The sequence below is a fragment of the Oncorhynchus clarkii genome, chromosome 22 (assembly GCF_045791955.1).
Source record: "Oncorhynchus clarkii lewisi isolate Uvic-CL-2024 chromosome 22, UVic_Ocla_1.0, whole genome shotgun sequence".
Classification (NCBI taxonomy): domain Eukaryota; kingdom Metazoa; phylum Chordata; class Actinopteri; order Salmoniformes; family Salmonidae; genus Oncorhynchus; species Oncorhynchus clarkii.
The window spans coordinates 5,345,570-5,366,695 of NC_092168.1; the positions used below are offsets into that span (position 1 = coordinate 5,345,570).

A 21,126-nucleotide genomic window follows, 5' to 3' on the forward strand; every position below is an offset into this window, starting at 1 on the left:
TGTGAATTATTAGATACTACTGCACTGTTGGAGCTAAGAACAAAAGCATTTCACTACACCTGCAATAACATCTGCTAAATATGTGTATGTGACCAATAAAATGTGATCTTTATTTAACTAGGCAAGTTATTTAAGATAAACATTTTATTTGCAAAGATGGCCTGCAAAGCCAAACCCAGACGACGCTGGGCCAATTGTGCACCGCCCAATGGGACTCCCAATCACGACCGGTTGTGATACAGCCTGGATTTTAACCAGGGTGGCTGTCGTGACGCCTCTGGCACTGAGATGCAGTGCCTTAGATCGCTGCGCCACACGGGAGCCCCAAAGCCTCTTTTAAGTTTCAAATTTTGCCTATTGTTCCCCTTCAATAAATGATAGATGCCCATTGGTTCTTGAATAATATAACGTAGAAGTGCCTTATAATCTGATCTTGGGTGTTTCTGATTGGATAAAACAATTGTACTAAGATTATGGAGGCTAGGATTGCAATTGGCATGATAGTTTTAAGCATTTTTAATAGAGTTTGCTTACAATACTAACAGCCTTTGATCTTGGGTGTTTCTGATTGGATTAGACTGTTAGTCTTGTAAACAAACTCTATTCAAAATGCTTAAACATATCATACCAATTGCAATCCTAACCTCCATAACTATGTCAAGGAATATGACACTAGTTACAATTCCCCAGCCCCATTCTTTGGATTACCAAAAATATGTTCTTATTTGAACTTTAACCTCTGACATGACATACTAGTGTTGTCTCAGAGAGTCCAACACACCACAACTCCTTATAAAGAGAAGAAAAGAGAAGAGAGAGAGAGAGAGATAAAGAAAGAGGAGAAGCCAGGTCAGTATTCAACGTCCATCCATGTCTGAGGACATCTGGAGATGACGTGGAAACCGGCCACTTATTCCTAACCTTAAACATTTGACATTTCTGCCATATTGCAGACACCTATTCAAATGGGGGAGAAAAAAATAACATTTCAAAAGCTTAGCAGAAATTTCGAGAGCCACTTTCACTTGATCCTGCCTTCGGCACAGAGACAGCTCGGCTTCATAGGGATATCAGTGTAAATGAAGACACCTGTTCTTCTCTCTGAAAAATCCACACAACTAATCTACGCCTCATCACTTCTCACTGACACTCAACTTCAATAACAGCTATATACAACTGCAGTCATTGACACAGAGGTACTGTATGTTTCTCTCAGACTAAATTAACCAATGTTGTTTAAAGTAGAAAGGACAAAAGTCATTGTTGTCTCAAGGGGCCCTCACAGTACTTTCATAGTCCATTGTAATTGTACAGAACACACCAGAACAATCTCAGCAAGGGCTGTTACCTCCCAAGAGGGTTGCTCTCTCTTGAAGGCCCCATACTCCCAGCAGGCTTTAGCAGAGATGCATTTTTCAGAGCAAATTAAAAAATCATTATCACAAATATAAAGGTCACCCTTCACACAGGGGAAGCCCCTTTGAAATAGTCAAGCATCAGAGGCTGAGTTAAATTTGTTGAAACCTCCGGGGGCCCAGTTGTATTGACATCTAAAAATCACTTTAGTATCGCACAACATCTACTTCCTGGCAAAACACAGGATGTGTGGAGTCTGTGTGGAGGACAAACAAGCTTTTTTCTTTCTTCTTCTGCTGTTGCCAGAAATGCTTTATAGAGCATGCTAATGTTGGAACTGCTTGCTGGAGAAAGATAGATTGCTCGATTCAATCAAGGGAGTAGCAAACGTTGTAAAGTCATTACCGTTTGTGCAATGTCATGCGTTCTGGTTTCTGGTGGACCTGTGTATTCTCCATTTGGGGAAGTAGCTAGCGCATGCTGACACTGACATCTATAAATAGTTATTGCAAACAACAGTAAATAGTGTAAATCAATTAAGGATTCAACCAAAATATGGTGCGCTGTCACAGACCGGAACAGCTTGAGTTATATCCAGAACAGTTTGAGTAGAAGAGCTAATTTCCTTCTCTATGTGTTAGTTTCCGCTCGAACCCTGAGGGCCCGAGATTGTAAAGGCAGATGGGAAAGAGGAAGATATATGACTGTGGAGAAAAGGTAAGATCTCTGTGTGATATCAGTTGGAGGGAGAAAAGACTGTGACCTCCCAGGTTTAATCTCCCTTTACCTTCCACTTTCAAAACATGCCTAATTCTGAGGGGAACTGCTGGAGGGAGAACTTGAAACCTAGAAAGACAGTGAAAGAGAGAGAGAAAGATAGCGAGAGAGAGGGAAAGAGATAGGGAGTAAGGAAGAGAGAGAGATCCAAAAGGGGGAAGGAAAAGGGGGGCGATAAGGAGAGTCGCAGCAGTATGAGCATCTTACCTGCTCAGTTGACAAAGCGGGTCGGAGAAGTGAGGAGAGTCAAAGGGGTGATGGGAGGGGGGTCCTGGGGAGGTCCAGGGTCTATCCGACTGGAGGCAGGGTGGTCCGGGAGGGAGGAAGAACGGAGTGACAGGGAGCAGGGAGACGGGGAGGCTAGAGGGGGAAAAGAAACACTGCTCGCCTCACTCTCTCTTTTTATCTCTTTCCCTCTCCAACACACACACTCCCAGACACACACACACGCGCGCACGTTCAGAGGCAGACACCAATACCTGCAGTCACTCAAACAATGAGAGAAAGGAGTACTTGCATTCACACGCTTTACCAAAGAAGAAGGAAAGGGAGAGCTACCCTCCCACTCTCTCCTAGGAGCCAATAGCGAGCAGCCAATAGACACCCCTGGCAGCAAATCAGAAACCCGGCAGCCAGTGCCGTGCCCCAGCCAATAAGTGCAATTGCTCATATCCAATTGGAATTATTACTCAGGGAGCAGTGTGAAGGAAGCTTCCTTCCGAAGGACAGACAAACCAGTGCACTTAGCCATTAAGCGTGATTTAAGATGGCAACAGACATTAGAGTAATTAGATTTTGAGGCACTTAACCCAGCACAATAACACTGCATGCTCCACTGCAGACCTGGCAAAGGCTGCCTCCAGAAGAAAGAGCAGGTTTGTCGAAGTGGAGTGGAGTTAGGGAATGGATATCTCTGCACACTGACACACATGCATGGAAGCGCATGCATGCAGATATGTGCAGATGTGCAGGCATGCATGCTCATGCACATAGATGAATAAACACACACACTTGACCCATGCACTCTCTGTATGTCGGGGCTTATTTTATTTCTCCAGATCGATACCTCTACCGAGTTCTCAGCTTTATAAATGATCAATGGCTTTGTCAAGCTTAATTTTCCATTAAACGCAGACTTTGATTGCGTTTTTGTATGTGAGCACCGATGTGTTGAAAGGTAGATTTTCTCTCTGGGAGAGAATTCTCGTGAGACTTCCCAGCTAGCCCCAGCTGTGAATATCTGTGTCCAAAATGGTACCCTATTCCCTACATAGTGCACTATTTTTGACTAAAGCCATATGGACAGCCCATGCTAGGGTACAGTGAGCTCAATTCTTGAGTTCCAAGCTTCAACATTGTAGGATAAAGTGAAAGATAACAATAAAAAATAAAACACAAATAATGATGTATACATATTAACAACTGTGGCAATGATAAATATCCATTGAGGTGGGGGCAGAGTAAGCAGAGGGGGGTAGGAAGCCCGGGGGTCAGGAGGGGGACAAGGGGAGCAGGTAGCTCCTCCCCTTGTCCCCCTCATTCAGCAGCCTGATGGTCTGGGGGTAAAGCTATTGGCCAGTCTTACAGTTTTTGCTTTGATGCTCCTATACTGCCTGTGTCTGAGTGTTGGAAAAGGAGAGAACAGGCCATGGCTTGGGTGTGTTGTTTTCCTGGAAGTGAGCATAAAAGACATTTAGCTTGTTTGGGAGTTATTTGTCACTGGGCATCTCACAGCTGGGTTTTCCTTTATAATCAGTTATCATCTGCAAGCCCTGCCACATCCGACGAGCATCGGTGACGGTGTAACAGGACTCCACCTTCCTCCAATATTGTCCTTTTGCATGTCTGATTTCTCGTCAGAGGTCGTGGCGGGCTTTCTTATATGCGTCCATGTCCGTGTCCCATTCAATGTTAGCAGTAGCTTTAGCCTTTAGCCCAGCACGGATATAGCCTGTAATCCATGTTTTTTGGTTTGGATAAGTATAGTCACTGTGGGGACAACATCATCTATGGACATATTGATGAAGCCTCTGACTGATGTGGTAAATTGCTCAATGCTATCAGATGAATCCCGTAACATATCCCAGTTTGTACTAGCAAAACAGTCTTGTGGCCTCGCGTCAATATCATCGGACCACATCTGTATTGAGCGCATCACTGGTACTTCCTGGTACTTGAGCGCGTCACTGGTACCTAAGCGCATCACTGGTACTTGAGCACATCACTGGTACTGAGCTTTTGGTTGTAAACAGGAAGCAGGAAGATTCATGGTCTGATTTGCCAAAAGGAGGGTGAGGGAGGGCCTTGTATGAGTTTTATGCATCTGTGGGTAGAATAAAAGTGGTTGAGTTTTAGCATCCCTAGTGACGCAGAATAATTGTTGGTAGAAGTGAGGTAGAACAATTTCAAGAGTCCCTGCAGTAAAGTCTCTGCCCACCAGAAACGATGCATTTGGTTGTGCAGTTTCTTGTTTGTTTATGGCTCCATACAGTTTGTTGAGTTCCAAAGTGGTGCTGGCTTGTGGAGGGATGTAGACAGCCATGATCATTACAAATGAGAACTCTACTGGTAGATAAAAGGGTCTGCAGTTTACCATGAGGTATTATATATCAGGTGAGCAAATGCTCTAGATTTCCTTCACACTGGAAGCAGTGCACCACTTGTTGCTTGTGAAAAGGCACACACCTCCCCCTTTGGATTTGCCCAAGGCTGCCGTCATCCGATCGTACCGCTGCAAGGCTTGTAATGTTGCCGTTTTTCAAGTCTATCTGAAAGGAGACTCTCGAACGAAGCTCATTCATCTTATTCTCGAGTAACTGGACATTTGCCAATAAAATGGAGGGAGTACCAGTCGATTTTCTCTACGTCCCAGTCTCACAAGGATGCCAGTACTACCAAGTCTATGCCTGCGGCGTTTTGGTAGCCCATGAAACAAAGGAATAGTTTAGGAATAGTGATCAGGAGAACAGCTGAGTCAGTGGTTGAAGTCGGATTTGATGTCGAAATCAATGTTAGTAATTGGCAATCTTATGTCCAAAAGTGTTTGGCGGTCATTTGTGATAATAGTATGTGCTAACTTTTTTTTTGTTACAGTCTTGTCCCATCGCTGCAAGTCCCCTACGGACTCGGGAGAGGTGAAGGTCGAGAGCCACGCGTCCTCCAAAACGACCCTGCCAAGTCGCACTGCTTCTTGACACACTGTTCACTTAACCCAGAAGGCAGGCGCACCAATGTGTCGGAGGAAATACCGTCTAGCTGGGGACCGGAGTCAGCTTGCAGGCACCAGGGCCCGCCACAAAGAGTCGCTAGAGCACGATGAGACAAGGAAATCCCGGCCGGTCAAACCCTTCCCTAACCCGGATGACGCTGGGCCAATTGTACACCTACTCATGGATCTCCCGGTCACAGTCAGCTGTGGCACAGCCTGGGAAAGCAATCTGGGTCTGTAGTGACACCTCAAGCACTGTGATGCTGTGCCTTAGACCGCTGTGTCACTCGGGAGGCCATGTGATAACTTCCTGTATAAAAAAGTAAAGATAAACACTATTTTTTAAATTAAATGGCAAAGTCGGGTTTGAATTTGTCAGATGTTGGCCTTGTCCATCGGCACCATCTTTATCAAAGTTAGGTAGCTACTTCGCTTGACTACACACATGAATGGGAAAAAAAACTTGTTTTTCACTCGGTCAAAACACTTAAATTATACATCAAAATGACTAGAAAACTTGGAGTCTAGGTAAACACGTTATCTCTAGATTTTGAAAATGAAACAATGTGTACAAACCTGAAAACAGGATAAATAAGGAGACAGAGAGCTAGTTAGCTTCTCTCAGTATCTCTGGCTTTTCTTCCAACGGTTACAAACCAACATGAAGAAGAGAAAGTAACACTCCGAATGTCTCCCCCTAGTTGTAGCCTCAACGCCATAATAATGCAGGGGGTGGCTTAGAAATCAGAAATAAATTAATAGGTACATTTTACATACAAAAACAAGACTTGTTCTAATAAACAGACCGAGTTCCAGGGATAGGCTAAGTTACACCTTTACAGAAGGGCATTACAGAATTGGCAAGTCCACATTTGGAAACATTGCTTCTGCAACATGTTAATGCCACCTTTTCATATATGAGGAGAATAAAATTATTAAACCCCCACATGTGAAACTGAAAATTCATTTCAATCTGCAATTCAAATGAAAACATGTTGTTCTCCTCACTTGTGAAAAAGTGATGTGCAAAATACATAATTCCTCTTTGATATTGTGTGTAGGCAAGTGACCAAAAATCTCAATTTTATCCATTTTAAATTCAGACTGTAACAACAAAATGTGGAAAAAGTAAGGGGTGTAAATACTTTTGGAAGGCAGTATACAGTGGCTTGCAAAATAATTCACCCCCTTGGCATTTTTCCTATTTTGTTGCCTTACAACCTGGAATTAAAATAGATTTTTGGGGGGTTTGATTTACACAACATGCCTACCACTTTGAAGTCGCAAAATATATTTTATTGTGAAACAAACAAGAAATAAGACAAAGAACAGAAAACTTGAGCATGCATAACTATTCACCCCCCCCCCCCCCCCCCCCCCCAAAAAAAAGGGCAATACTTTGTAGAGCCAACTATTGCAGCAATTATAGCTGCAAGTCTTTTTTGGCTTGGCACATCAAGTCACTGGGATCTTTGCCCATTTTTCAAGGCAAAATTGCTCCAGCTCCTTCAAGTTGGATGGGTTCCGCTGGTGTACAGCACTATTTAAGTCATACACAGATTCTCAATTGGATTGAGGTCTGGGCTTTGACTAGGCCATTCCAAGACATTTAAATGTTTCCCCTTAAACCACTCGAGTGTTGCTTTAGCAGAATGCTTAGGGTCATTGTCCTGCTGGAAGGTGAACCTCCGTCCCAGTCTTACATTTCTGGAAGACAGAAACAGGTTTCCCTCAAGAATTTCCCTGTGTTTAGCTCCATCCATAATTCCTTCAAATCTGACCAGTTTATGATGAAAAACATCCCCACAGGATGATGCTGGGATGGTGTTCTCGGGGTGATGAGAGGTGTTTGGTTTGTGCCAGACACAGCGGTTGGCCAAAAAGCTCAATTTTAGTGACAACTAACCAGAGCACCCTCTTCCATATATTTTGGGAGTCTCTTGTTTTTTGGGAGCCTTTTGTCAAACACCAAATGTGTTTGCTTATTTTTTTCTTTAAGCAATGGCTTTTTTTGGGTGCCACGTTATTTCCATTTTGTAATAATGGATTTAATGGTGCTCCTTAGGATGTTCAAAGTTTCTCATATTTTTTTTTAGAACCCAACCCTGATCTGTACTTCTCCACAACTTTGTCCCTAACCTGTTTGAGGAGCTCCTTGGTCTTCATGGTGCCACTTGCTTGGTGGTGCCCCTTGCTTAGTGGTGTTGCAGACTCCGGGCCATTTAGAACAGGTACTGAGATCATGTGACATATCATATGACACTTAGATTGCACACAGGTGGACTTTATTTAACTAATTATTTGACTTCTGAAGGTAATTGGTTGCACCAGATCTTATTTTGTGGCTTCATAGCAAAGGGGGTGAATACATACGCACACATCACTTTTCCGTTTGTTATTTTGTATAATTTTTTTTAATTTTTAAAAATGTTGCTTCACCAATTTGGACTATTTTGTGTATGTCCATTGCATGAAATCCAAATAAAAATCCATTTAAATTACAGGTTGTAATGCAACAAAATAGGAAAAACGCCAAGGGGGATGAATACTTTCGCAAGGCACTGTACTTGTTCAGTGGTTGACTGACTAGCATAAACTGTAGTACTATGGATCCACCAGGAGGTGTTGTCGTAAACAATTATTAATGTTAATGCACTGTCGTGCCTAGAACATTACAACAATACAGTTGTCAAACCTTCTTCCCACACTGTCTGTATGCGTCGACCATATCAGTTTGTCTGTGATATGTACACAGAGGAACTTAAAACTTTCCACCTTCTACACTGCTGTCGAGACGATGTGGATACGGGGTGCTCCCTTTGCTATTTCCTGAGTCCACAATCATCTCTTTTGTTTTGCTGACATTGAGTGAGAGGTTATTTTCCTGACACCACACTCCAAGGGCCCTCACCTCCTCCCTGTTGGCTGTCTCAGTGCCCCAGTGTTGAGGTACAGCAGAGTGAAGATGTTGTTTCCTACCTTCACCACCTGGGGGCGGCCCGTTGCACAGGGCGGGGTTGAGACCCAGGGCCTCGAGCTTAATGATGAGTTTGGAGGGTACTATGGTGTTGAATGCTGAGCTGTAGTCAATGAACAGCATTCTTACATAGGTATTCCTCTTGTCCAGATGGGATAGGGCAGTGTGCAGTGTGATGCCGATTGCATCATCTGCGGACCTATTGGGGCGGTAAGCAAATTGAAGTGGGTCTAGTGTGACAGGTAGGGTGGAGGTGATATGATCCTTGACTAGTCTCTCAAAGCACTTCATGATGACAGTAGTGCTACGGGGCGATAGTCATTTAGTTCAGTTACCTTGGCTTTCTTGAGAACAGGGAAAATGGTAGCCACCTTGAAGCATGTGGGGACAGCAGACTGGAATAGGGATTGATTGAATATGTCTGCAAACACACCAGCCAGCTGGTCTCTGCATGCTCTGAGGATGCGGCTAGGGATGTCGTCTGGGCCGGCAGCCTTGTGAGGGTTAACGCGTTTAAATGTTTTACTCACGTTGGCCACAGAGAAGGAGAGCCCACAGTCTTTGGTAGCTTTTCGCGTCGGTGGCACTGTATTGTCCTCAAAGCACGCAAAGAAGTTGTTTAATTTGTCTGGAAGCAAAACAACGATGTTCACGACGGGGCTGGTTTTCTTTACGTAATCAGTGATTGTCTGTAGACCCTGCCATATACGTCTCGTGTTTCAGCCGTTAAATTGCGACTCCACTTTGTCTCTATACTGACACTTTGCTTGTTTGATTGCCTTACAAAGGGAATAAATACACTGTTTGTATTTGTCCATATTCCCAGTTGCCTTGCCAAGATTAAATGCGGTGGTACGTGCTTTCAGTTTTGCGCAAATGCTGCCATCAATCCATGGTTTCTGATTAGGGAAGGTTTTAATAGTCACAGTGGGTACAACATCTCTTATACAATTCCTTATAAACTCACTCACTGAGTCAGCGTATAAGTCAATGTTGTTATCAGAATCTACGTGGAACATATCCCAGTCCATGTGATCAACGCAATCTTGAAGCGCGGAATCCGATTGGTCGGACCAGATTTAGACAGACCTAAGCACGAGCGCTTCCTGTTTTAGTTTCTGCCTATAGGAGAGGAGCAACAAGGTGGAGTCATGGTCAGATTTGCCAAAAGGATGGTGAGTGAGGGCCTTGTATGCACCGCGGAAGTTAGAGTAGCAATGGTCGAGCGTGTTACTTGCTCGTGTACTGCTGATAGAATTTAGGTAGCCTTGTTCTCAAATTAGCTTTGTTAAATTCCCCAGTTACAGTAAATACAGCCTGAGGGTATATGGTTTCCAGTTTGCATAAAGTCAAGTGAAGTTCCTTGATGGCCGTCTTGGTATCCGCTTGCGGGTGTGTATACACGGCTGTGACAATAACGGAGGAGAGTTCTCTTGGGAGATAATACGTTTGCCGTTTGATTGTGAGGAATTCTAGGTCAGGTGAACAAAATGACTGTATGTTGTTATAATTAAACAATGAGTCGTTAATCATGCCAGAGAGATGTTTTTTCCTGTCGGCGCGATGCACTGAAAATCCTGTTGGCTCTACTGACTCCGACAGCAGGTCCCAAGCTAGCCATGTTTCCGTGAAACAGTATATTACAATCCCGGATATCTCCTTGGAAAGCAACTCATAACCTAATTTTGTCGACTTTGTTAACTAGGGACTAGACATTAGCGAGTAATATACTTGGAAGCGGTGTGTGGTGTGCGCACATCCGAAACCTGTTTACTACTCCCTTCACAGAACAGCGCAACCAGAATAGAAAGAGGAGTGGGAGGCCCCAGTGCACAACTGAGCAAGAGGACAAGTACATTAGAGTGTCTAGTTTGAGAAACAGACGCCTCACAAGTCCTCAACTGGCAGCTTCATTATGTAGTACCCGTAAAACACCAGTCTCAACGTCAACAGTGAAGAGGCGACTCCAGGATGCTGGCCTATGGTCCATATGCTGATCAGCATACTCCAGATACTCAACTTGTCTAAAGATGGATAGTTTTATTGCTTCTTTATCAGGACAGCGTTTTTCAGCTTTTTTTCTAATGATCAATTAGCCTTTTAAAACGATACATTTGAAGTTGGATTAGCTAACACAACGTGGCATTGGAAAACAGGTGTGATGGTTGCTGATAATGGGCTTCTGTACGCCTATGTAGATATTTCATAAAAAATCTGCTGTTTCTAGCTACAATAGTCATTTACAACAGTAATGATGTCTACACTGTATTTCTGATCAATTTGATGTTATTTTAATGGACAAAAAACATGTTTTTCTATCAAAAACCAGGACATTTCTAAGTGACCCCAAACTTTTGAACGGTAGTGTATATGAAACGTTCCAATTTTAGACTGAGACCGCACTCGTGAAGGTGGTAAATGACCTTTTAATGGCATCAGGCCAATGCTCTGCGTCTGTCCTCATGCTCCTAGACCTTAGTGCCACTTTTGACACCATCAATCACCACATTAATTTGGAGAGATTGGAAACCCTAATTGGTCTACACACGGACAAGTTCTTGCCTGGTTTAGATCTTATCTGTCAGAAATATATACTTTCATCTCTGGATGGTTTGTCCTCTGAGAAATCTATAGCAAGTTTTGGTGTTCCTCGAGGTTCTGTTTGAGGACCACTATTGGTTTCAACTCAGTGTCTGCCCTGAGATTGGAAGGTTGGGAGTTCGATCCTCGGCCAAGTCATACCAAAGACTGTAAAAATGGGACCTCATGCGTCTCTGCTTGGCACTCAGCATTAAGGAGATAGATTGGGGGTAAGGCCCTGTCATATACTAGCATTCTGTCCAGAGGCTGTACTTGTACATGGAACTGCCTCACACTACAGAAACAGGAGATTGGCTCCTGCTCCTATGAGCTTTTACAGCTTGCACAACCCAAGGCTCATGCAAGGCTACTTATTGATTTCATCATATATTCTACCTCTTGGGATGTCGTTCGGAAATACAATGCCAACTGCTATGCAGATGACACACAGCTGTACATTTTGATGAAACATGGTGAAGACCTAAAAATGCCTCTCTGGAAGCCTGCGTTTCAGACAAGTGGATGGTTGCAGCTTTGAAACTCAAAACAGAGATGCTTGTTCTAGGTCCCAAGAAAAAAAGAAATCTGCTGTTGGATCTGATAATTAATCTTGATTGTTGTACAGTTGTCTCAAATAAAACTGTGAAGGACCTCAATGTTACTCTGGGGCCTGATCTCTCTTTTGACGAATATATCAACATTTTTTCAAGAGCATATTTTTCCATCTTAGTAACATTGCAAAAATATACAACTTTTTGCCAAAAAAGTATGCAGAAAATCAAATCCATGCTTTTGTCCCTTCAAGATTAGACTACTGCAATGCTCTACTCTCCGGCTACACAGATAAAGCACCTAATTAACTTTAGCTACTGCTAAATACACCTGCTAGAATCTTGACTACAACCCCAAAATGTGATCATATTACTCCAGTGCAAGCCTCTCTGCACTGGGTTCATTTTAAGGCTAGGGCTGATTTCAAGGTTTCACTGCTAACCTACAAAGCATTACATGTACTTGCTCCTACCTATCTCTCAGATTTGGCCCTTCCATACACTACACAAGACGCAGGCCTCCTTATTGTTCCAAGAATTTCTAAGCAAACAGCTGTTGGCAGTGCTTTCTCCTATAGAGCTCAATTTTTATAGAATGGTCTGCCGATCCATGTGAGTGACAAACTCGGTCTCGACCTTTGTCTTTATTGAAGACTCATCTCTTCAGTAGGTCCTATAGCACTGGAGTGACAAACCGCTCCTGCTGTCTCTGCCTGGTGGGTTCCCATCTTTCCACTGGGATTCTCTGCCTCTGACCCTATTACCTGGGCTGAGGTACTGGCTTGCTAGTGCTCTCTCATGCCATCCCTAGGAGGAGTGAATGATGTCGTGCCAGACTTTTTCGCTATACTCGACTTGAGTGTGTTGGGTCACTGACGTGATCTTCCTGTCTGGCATTGTGCCACCTCGGTCTCATGTGGAGGGGTAGATCTTTGTGGGCTATAGTCCACCTTGTCTCAGGGTAGTAAGTTGATGACCTGTTGAGATCCCTTTGGTGGTGTGGGGTCTGTGCTTGGAAAAGTGGGCAAGGTTATATCCTGCCTGGTTGGCCCTGTCCTGGGATATTGTCGGACTGGGCTACAGTCTCCAGTGTTTATGCTGTAATAGTCTACTGTATGTGTGGGGGCTGGGGTCAGTCTGCCCTATCTGGTGTATTTCTACTGTCTTATCTGGTATCCTGTGTGATATTAAGTATGCTCCCTCTAATTCTCCCATCTCTCTCTCTCTCTCCTTTTTAGGAATACCTGAACCCTAAGACCATGCCTCAGGAATACCCGGCTGTCCCCATCCCCAGTCCACCTAGTCATGCTGCTGCTCCAGTTTATGCTGTTCTGTTGATTTCCTCCAGTGTCATTGCTTTGGGTGTGGCGTGTGCTGTGCCACGAAGTTGACATATTCCTCTGCCACTTTCGCTGCTTGTGTGCTTTCAGCTCTTTGCTGGGAGTGGGTGACGGAACATTTAGTCTGCTGGGTTTTCGGCTCCACACCATTCGATCCAAGCTTTGACCTTGGATTATTCCAGATCCTCTTCAGTGGTTAGTGATCTGTCACCAGTGTGAATGTGTTTCCATATACTGTATGTACTGTACAAATGGAAGTGTATGATGGATAGTGGTTCACGTTCTGTTTTCGAGTAGCGTGTCTCCACATCACTGAGCATGCAGCTGGAGAATGGCACCCAGTCTCAAAGGGCTGGCGTCCACGATGAGTTCGGATTCCTTTTGTGGATTGAAGTATTACATGGTGGTGTCACTGCTTAGTCTGTCTTTTAGCTTCTTCAGTTTCCTGTTCCTCACCCCACTGCCACAGAACGTCCTTCTTTGTGAGCTCCTGTAGTGGTGGTGCAGTGATGGTGGCATAATCCTGGATGAAACGTGAGCAGCAGTTGGCCATGCCCAGAAGACTCTTGATGTCCCTTGCATTTTAGGGATTGCTGGCCTGGTGAATGGCTGTGACTTTTTTTCTGGTCAGCTAAGATACTGCCAACAGAGAAGATGAAACCAAAGAACTTCAGTCTGGATTTGTTGTACTCACATTTCTTGCAGTTGAGAGTCGGTCCACTCTCCTTGAGCGTCTGAATCACTGCTCTCAGGCTGTTATCGTGGTCAGCTTGTGTTGCTCGATACACAATGATGTCGTCACTCAGGTTTTTCACAACTGCAATGCCTTGGCATGTCTGACAGATAGCATTCTGGAACCCCTCTGCAATTGAGGTAGTGATGAGTGATTAACCGAAATGTTGGTTATTTTTCCTTTTTTAAACAACTAATTGACCAACGTTGGTTAAATTATTTGAATTACATTTTGTTCGTTTTTGTCTGAGCTCAATGCTTACATTGCGCTGCAGTTTCTCTAGAGAAAATTAGATCATGCCTGAACTGTATGATGTAGTAGGGATTTGTAGTTTCCAACAGGCCAATGTTCTGCATACTTTAGAGCATAAAAAGTGATAATTAATTACAATGACCATACTCCTTGTTGGGTATGTGTTTCTTTTATGACTGCTACATAAGGGGAAAGAAAAAAGCATGATCAAGAGGGGATACATAGAGAGCAATTTCTTTGAGGTATCTCTGTCTAAAAATACATGATCTAAGTGATAGATAGCTGTTATTCATCAGTCATAAAAGTATGCCTTATTTACGTCAAACTACTAAAATAGTGATTTTGTCAGACAGCATAGACAGCAGCTCTATAGAGAGGAAGACTTGAAATGAATGTATAAAGTCATCAAATAAAACAAATGGAATATACACAACAATTAAAATATTTTATTAAAGTAGTGTAAAATAACTGATGGTTAATAAGTGATAGGAGTAATCGGCAGTCACTACCATCATGGGACTTTTATTAATTGGTTTATTCTGTGTTCTTACAGTGTTCCCCTATACAATGTTCCCCCATACAATGTTCCCCAATCACTGCCCTGGGATCTTTTTTCAGACCAGGGGAAAGAGTGCCTCCTACTGGCCCTACTACACCACTTCCAGCAGCACCTAATCTCCCATCTCACCAGGACCGACCCTACCGACCCTGTTTCAGCAGCAAGCCAGCAGTGAGATGCAGGGTGGTATGCTGCCAGCCAAAATACTGGGCGACGACTTGTGGGCAGTGGGTTTTGAACAACAATGACAAAACATTTATTTAAAAAAATGACATTTTTGGGGGGAAATTATACCACTACCCAAAAGGGCACTTCGGAGATTGGAAGGGCAAAGGGGCATGTGCTCTGCACAGGTAGAGCCCTATCTTTGCACGTGTCTGACGTCAAACGTAATTAAGTTCAAACCTGAGAGATATGAGTGTCTGTACATCTATCATCAGAAGGCCTTTTCACATAAAAACTAAGATACATTTTATTGGAATAAAAAATGCTAGTCTCAGCCTCCTGAGTGGCGCAGCGGTCTAAGGCACTGCAGTGTTTCAGTGTCACTACAGCCTGGGGTTCAATCATAAGTTGGTGCACAATTGGCCCAGCGTTGTCCGGGTTAGGGGAGAGTTTGCCCGGGTGGCTTTACTTGGTTCATTGTGCTCTAGTGACTCCTTGTGGCAGGCCAGGTGCCTGCAGGCTGACCTCTGTTGTCAGTTCAAACGTTGTTCCCTATAACATGTGGGCTGCTAAGAGGCGCAGCTTGGTGGGTCATATTTCGGAGGACGCATGACTTGACCATCAGGTCTCCTGAGCCCGTTTGGGAGTTGCAGCAAGGAGACAAGATCGTTATCATGAAATTGGGAAGAAAAAGGGGGTGGTTAAAAAATAAAAAATACTAGTCTCACAAAATCAAAACTGAGGTGCATGTTAAAGCTGAAATCCTTGATAGGCGCATCCAGTATCGTGGCAAAAAAAGATATAATTGTACTCTGCTGTTCTATTGTCAGTGCAATGATATCCGAGGGGGAAAAAACAGTGTTGGTTGTTTGAAGTAACATCTTTGTTGTAATATTGCAAACGGATGTGACAGTTGCACAGCTATGGATTCCAGTTTTAAGGAAACCTAAAACAGTTATGTTACTACATCTTTTTCACATGTTCTGAAAACATAATCCAATTAATGTATAGCACTGTTCGGATTTCGAGTGTATCATTATAAGTGTTTAGCAGTCCAATCAAGCTGTTTCCAAAGTTTCCTGATGCGTATGTTCAATCCTAGCCCATTCCAAGATGCTAACTACCTTTAGCACCTATTGACAGTAGTATCTTCTTCCTGGGAGACCTTTGTTAAGAGTCACGATGCTCGGTCTGATCGTTAACACACATAAGTTGAGGTACAGTTTTGGAAACATAAGGAACTTATCTTTCATATCAGCAAGAAATAACAATAAAAAAATGTTAAATTACTACACACCTTTATGGGGTTAGTGTTCCCACATGGCCATATCTCCATGCTTACACCTGTGTGTAAGCGTACCAGGAGCTTAACTGGGAGGAAGTGTAGCGGAAGAGTCGTTTTTCGGCTGGATGGACACACAGCATATGGATTACATTTTTACATTTTTGTAATTTAACAGCACTCTTATCAAGAGTGACTTACAGTAATGAGTGCATACATTTTTGTATCTGTGAAAATCTGCTACAGTAAGTGTATATTTGAAAGATATTTTTCATATCAGCGAAAATGTAAGGGCCATGTTTCAAAAAACGTTTCGCAACCACAAAAACCATGGAGGTTCTCCAATGCCTCACAGAGAAGGGCACTTATTGGTAGATGGGTAAAAAAAAAAGAAGCTGAATATCCCTTTTGAGCATAATTATACTAATCAATATACCCAGTCACTACAAAGACACAGGTATCCTTCCAAACTCAGTTGCCGGAGAGAAAGGAAACCATTCAGGGATTTCACCTTGAGTCCAATGGTGACTTTAAAACAGTTACAGTTTAATAGCTGCGATAAAAAAACTGAGGATGGATCAACAACATTGTAGTTACTCCACAATACTAACCTAATTGACAGAGTGAAAAGAGTGAAGCCTGTACAGATTAACAATATTCCAAAACATACATCCTGTTTGCAAAGAGGCACTAAAGTAAAACTTCAAAAAATGTGGAAAAGAAATCAACTTTATGTCCCGAATACAAAGCGTTATGTTTGCTTACCAAGATTACGTTGAATGTTCCTGAGTGGCGTAGTTACAGTTTTGACTTAAATCGCCTTGAAAATCTACGGCAAGGCTTGAAAATGGCTGTCTAGCAATGATCAACAACCAACTTGACAGATCTTTAAGAATTTTGAGAAGAGTATTGGGCAAATATTGTACAATCCAGGTGTGCAAAGCTCTTAGACACTGACCCAGGAAGACTCACAGCTGTAATCGCTGCCTCAGGTGGTTCTAACATGTATTGACCACAAGGGGTTGAATACTTATCTTACCAAGATATATTCGTTTTATTTTTCTATTTTGTTTTATCATATGAAACATTTTCTTCCACTTTGACATTACATAGTATTTTGTGTAGATCATTGACAAACAAATGACAATTCATTCAATTTTAATTTAATTCAATTTTAATTTAATTTAAAAATGTGGAAAAAGTCAAGGGGTGTGAATACTTTCTGAAGGCAATGTAGTTTATTGACTTCCACTGAAACAGAAAAATTGAGAGTGGGATGTCTCGCTTTCCCTTCTGTCTCTGATGATACCATAGGGATAAGAAGAGGAGTCACCCATTCCAAAGCAAAACTGGCAGTTACAACAGCATGCTTTTATAGAATGGGTCTGATATGCTGTACATGACCCTCTCTATGTGAGAGGGGTGGGATGAGAGGCCCATAAAAAATTCATGGGAGATGGAAGGAGATGTCACATTGGATATCCAGCCAGCTGGCTCTGCAGAGACAGGAGAGGGTAGTGAGCTGTGAGCTATGTATGCAAGGTAACCGTGAATCGGGCCTGGGTAAATTATGGATTGACAGTACATTAAGGGGTAGCTCACTCACGATGTGAAGTTCTTAAAGGGATAATTCACTCAAAATGAAATTGGTTTCTTTACCTTTGTTTAGTCTACTGACAATGACAGAGTACAATCCATGCTTAGGTTGTTTTTACCTATCCACTTTCACCAACTGCTAACCTTAGAATCTAGCACCTTTTTTAACTTGCCAATTCAAGGCTTTTTAACCACAACTATGGTAAGTTTTTGATGGTCTGTCCTATACGTTTAAACTCTTATTGCATTCCTAGAGTGCCACTTTTGCCTTTGTCCCATTTTATACTTGGTTTTGGCAGTTGTCCATTGGAAATCAGTGGAGCATCCGTTTTAGTCAGAGTGGGAGAGAGAGAGTTGGAGTGATCAAGCAATAGCTGTGTATGCCAGGAGGAGCCACTCAAGATAACCTCATCCTCATCAAATATTTAAAGAATAAAGGAGTACTTAAATGTCAGATGGATCACTGTGGGATTTACTGTAAGGAGTAGGAAATTGTTGCTCATTATCTAACTAAATGAAAGGAAAAGTTAATAGTCAAATGTGTATTTACTGTTTAAGGGATGCCCCTCTTCAGATTTCTTAAAAATATCAAATACATTTACAGTGCCTTGCGAAAGTATTCAGCCCCCTTGAACTTTGCGACCTTTTGCCACATTTCAGGCTTCAAACATAAAGATATAAAATTGTATTTTTTTGTGAAGAATCAACAACAAGTGGGACACAATCATGAAGTGGAAAGACATTTATTGGATATTTCAAACTTTTTTAACAAATCAAAAACTGAAAAATTGGGCGTGCAAAATGATTCAGCCCCTTTACTTTCAGTGCAGCAAACTCTCTCCAGAAGTTCAGTGAGGATCTCTGAATGATCCAATGTTGACCTAAATGACTAATGATGATAAAAACAATCCACCTGTGTGTAATCAAGTCTCCGTATAAATGCACCTGCACTGTGAAAGTCTCAGAGGTCCGTTAAAAGCGCAGAGAGCATCATGAAGAACAAGGAACACACCAGGCAGGTCCGAGATACTGTTGTGAAGAAGTTTAAAGCCGGATTTGGATACAAAAATATTTCCCAAGCTTTAAATATCCCAAGGAGCACTGTGCAAGCGATAATATTGAAATGGAAGGAGTATCAGACCACTGCAAATCTACCAAGACCTGGCCGTCCCTCTAAACTTTCAGCTCATACAAGGAGAAGACTGATCAGAGATGCAGCCAAGAGGCCCATGATCACTCTGGATGAACTGCAGAGATCTACAGCTGAGGTGGGAGACTCTGTCCATAGGACAACAATCAGTCGTATATTGCACAAATCTGGCCTTTATGGAAGAGTGGCAAGAAGAAAGACATTTCTTAAAGATATCCATAAAAAGTGTCGTTTAAAGTTTGCCACAAGCCACCTGGGAGACACACCAAACATGTGGAAGAAGGTGCTCTGTTCAGATGAAACCAAAATTGAACTTTTTGGCAACAATGCAAAACGTTATGTTTGGCGTAAAAGCAACACAGCTGAACATCACCCTGAACACACCATCCCCACTGTCAAACATGGTGGTGGCAGCATCATGGTTTGGGCCTGCTTTTCTTCAGCAGGGACAGGGAAGATGGTTAAAATTGATGGGAAGATGGATGGAGCCAAATACAGGACCATTCTGGAAGAAAACCTGATGGAGTCTGCAAAAGACCTGAGACTGGGACGGAGATTTGTCTTCCAACAAGACAATGATCCAAAACATAAAGCAAAATCTACAATGGAATGGTTCAAAAATAAACATATCCAGGTGTTAGAATGGCCAAGTCAAAGTCCAGACCTGAATCCAATCGAGAATCTGTGGAAAGAACTGACAACTGCTGTTCACAAATGCTCTCCATCCAACCTCACTGAGCTCGAGCTGTTTTGCAAGGAGGAATGGGAAAAAATTTCAGTCTCTCGATGTGCAAAACTGATAGAGACATACCCCAAGCGACTTACAGCTGTAATCGCAGCAAAAGGTGGCGCTACAAAGTATTAACTTAAGGGGGCTGAATAATTTTGCACGCCCAATTTTTCAGTTTTTGATTTGTTAAAAAAGTTTGAAATATCCAATAAATGTCGTTCCACTTCATGATTGTGTCCCACTTGTTGTTGATTCTTCACAAAAAAAATACAGTTTTATATCTTTATGTTTGAAGCCTGAAATGTGGCAAAAGGTCGGAAAGTTCAAGGGGGCCGAATACTTTCGCAAGGCACTGTATATAAGAGTAGCCAAAATAATGTCCTCAACCATCCAGTAGATACACTAACTCCTCTCAGATTATGGAAAATAAACTGTGCCTCAGACCCGGCCAGAACATGCTTTACAATGATGCTATCCCACTTTTGATACCAATCGGGTCTTGACGAGGTCGCTGTTTTGAAATCGGGTTGATTTAGTATTTTACACATGTTTTAATTTTATTAATTTAAAAATAAAAATAATTAATTTTATTAATTTGCTTTTCAAATAATCAAATCCATTAAACATTGAATGAAGTTTGTATGGCATAAATTTCAGATTAGAGTTTTAGACACTCCAATTTCATCGACACTGCCAGCATGGATTTCACAATATGTCAATAAAATATATGATTACAGAAACTGAATCTATAGGTTAATGCCTCTCCTAATGAACAGCTTTGGTCAAGCTGAAAGAAAACCCTGTTTGTTAGTCGAGATATTGTTGAAATCGGTCGCGGGTGAGTCAGTCGGTTAGTATAAATAGAGGCAGATCTTCTGACAGACATGGCTTTCGCTTCCGCTCCAAATGTAATTAAGCCCAATATCTAGTCATCTCGCTCTTGTATTATTACCGTCCGTGTGAATCATTTGGATGTGCTTAGTTATTACTTACCAGCTCCTAAATATAGCTCTCCCATGGCAGCTGGGCTGTTGAGATGGTCAACAGGCACTTCACAGCAGCCAGCTGTACGTTGTTCTAACACACCACTCTGTCAGGGAGACTTACGTGGATACTACATCACTCAGCAAATTATGTTATTTTCCCTGAAAGATTTACTCAATCGAAGACCTTGAAGAATAGCGAACAGCGTGTAATGCTGGTTATTTTTCTTTCAACCAAAGACAGCCTCGACGACATTGAGCCCCCCCAGTCAATTAATATTAGCCCCATACCAGTCACACTACTGAAGCGCGATGGGTTGAGACGCTTAAGAGAAAGCTGTGGATGAGATAAAATTTAGTAGGGTGCTATGTTTTTTTTCTCCCGCTACTTTATTTAGATGTTGGTTTGTATATATGAGCTGCACACTCAGGCACCTTTTTGTTTTGAGCATACAGGAGACTTAGCCGCTAGTAAATTGGCTTTCGTAGTCATTATCAAAAAATGATGTCATCGTGGTAACTCAATGTTACAAATAAAGCCTTTTCCTATATTTTAGCAGAATCACCTGACAACCAGGCACACCACTTTCAGCATCAGGAGCCCTCCTCTTTTCCAATTCCATCCTTCTCCATTGCCTCCGAATGGTCTTTTTGTTGTAATTTTTAACAAATCCAGTCTTGTCTGGGATGGCTCAAGAGCCCAGCAAGAGTCCCACCTTGCATGAATGTCAATCAAAGGTCACTGGAGCAACACATACCACACCATATCACTACAATGAAGTTAATGAACAAAATCATACAGATACACAGGACAGATACTCATCCATCTTTCACAACAATGTGTCGTTCTATAGAAAAATGTATCTAATTGAACAGAATGCACACAT

At 42.4% G+C, this 21,126-nt stretch overlaps 1 protein-coding gene across 3 annotated transcripts in view; it reads right to left on the reverse strand.

The window, feature by feature from the left end:
- Positions 1-2,591, reverse strand: part of LOC139380224 (poly(rC)-binding protein 3) — a 167,972-nt gene extending 165,381 nt beyond the window's left edge. For all 3 annotated transcript variants that reach the window (XM_071122756.1, XM_071122754.1, XM_071122759.1), the window contains exon 1: positions 2,341-2,591. The gene's annotated coding sequence lies outside the window, so the exon portion shown is untranslated. The remainder of the gene's footprint in view (positions 1-2,340) is intronic.
- Between the last annotated feature and the right edge of the window lie 18,535 nt (positions 2,592-21,126).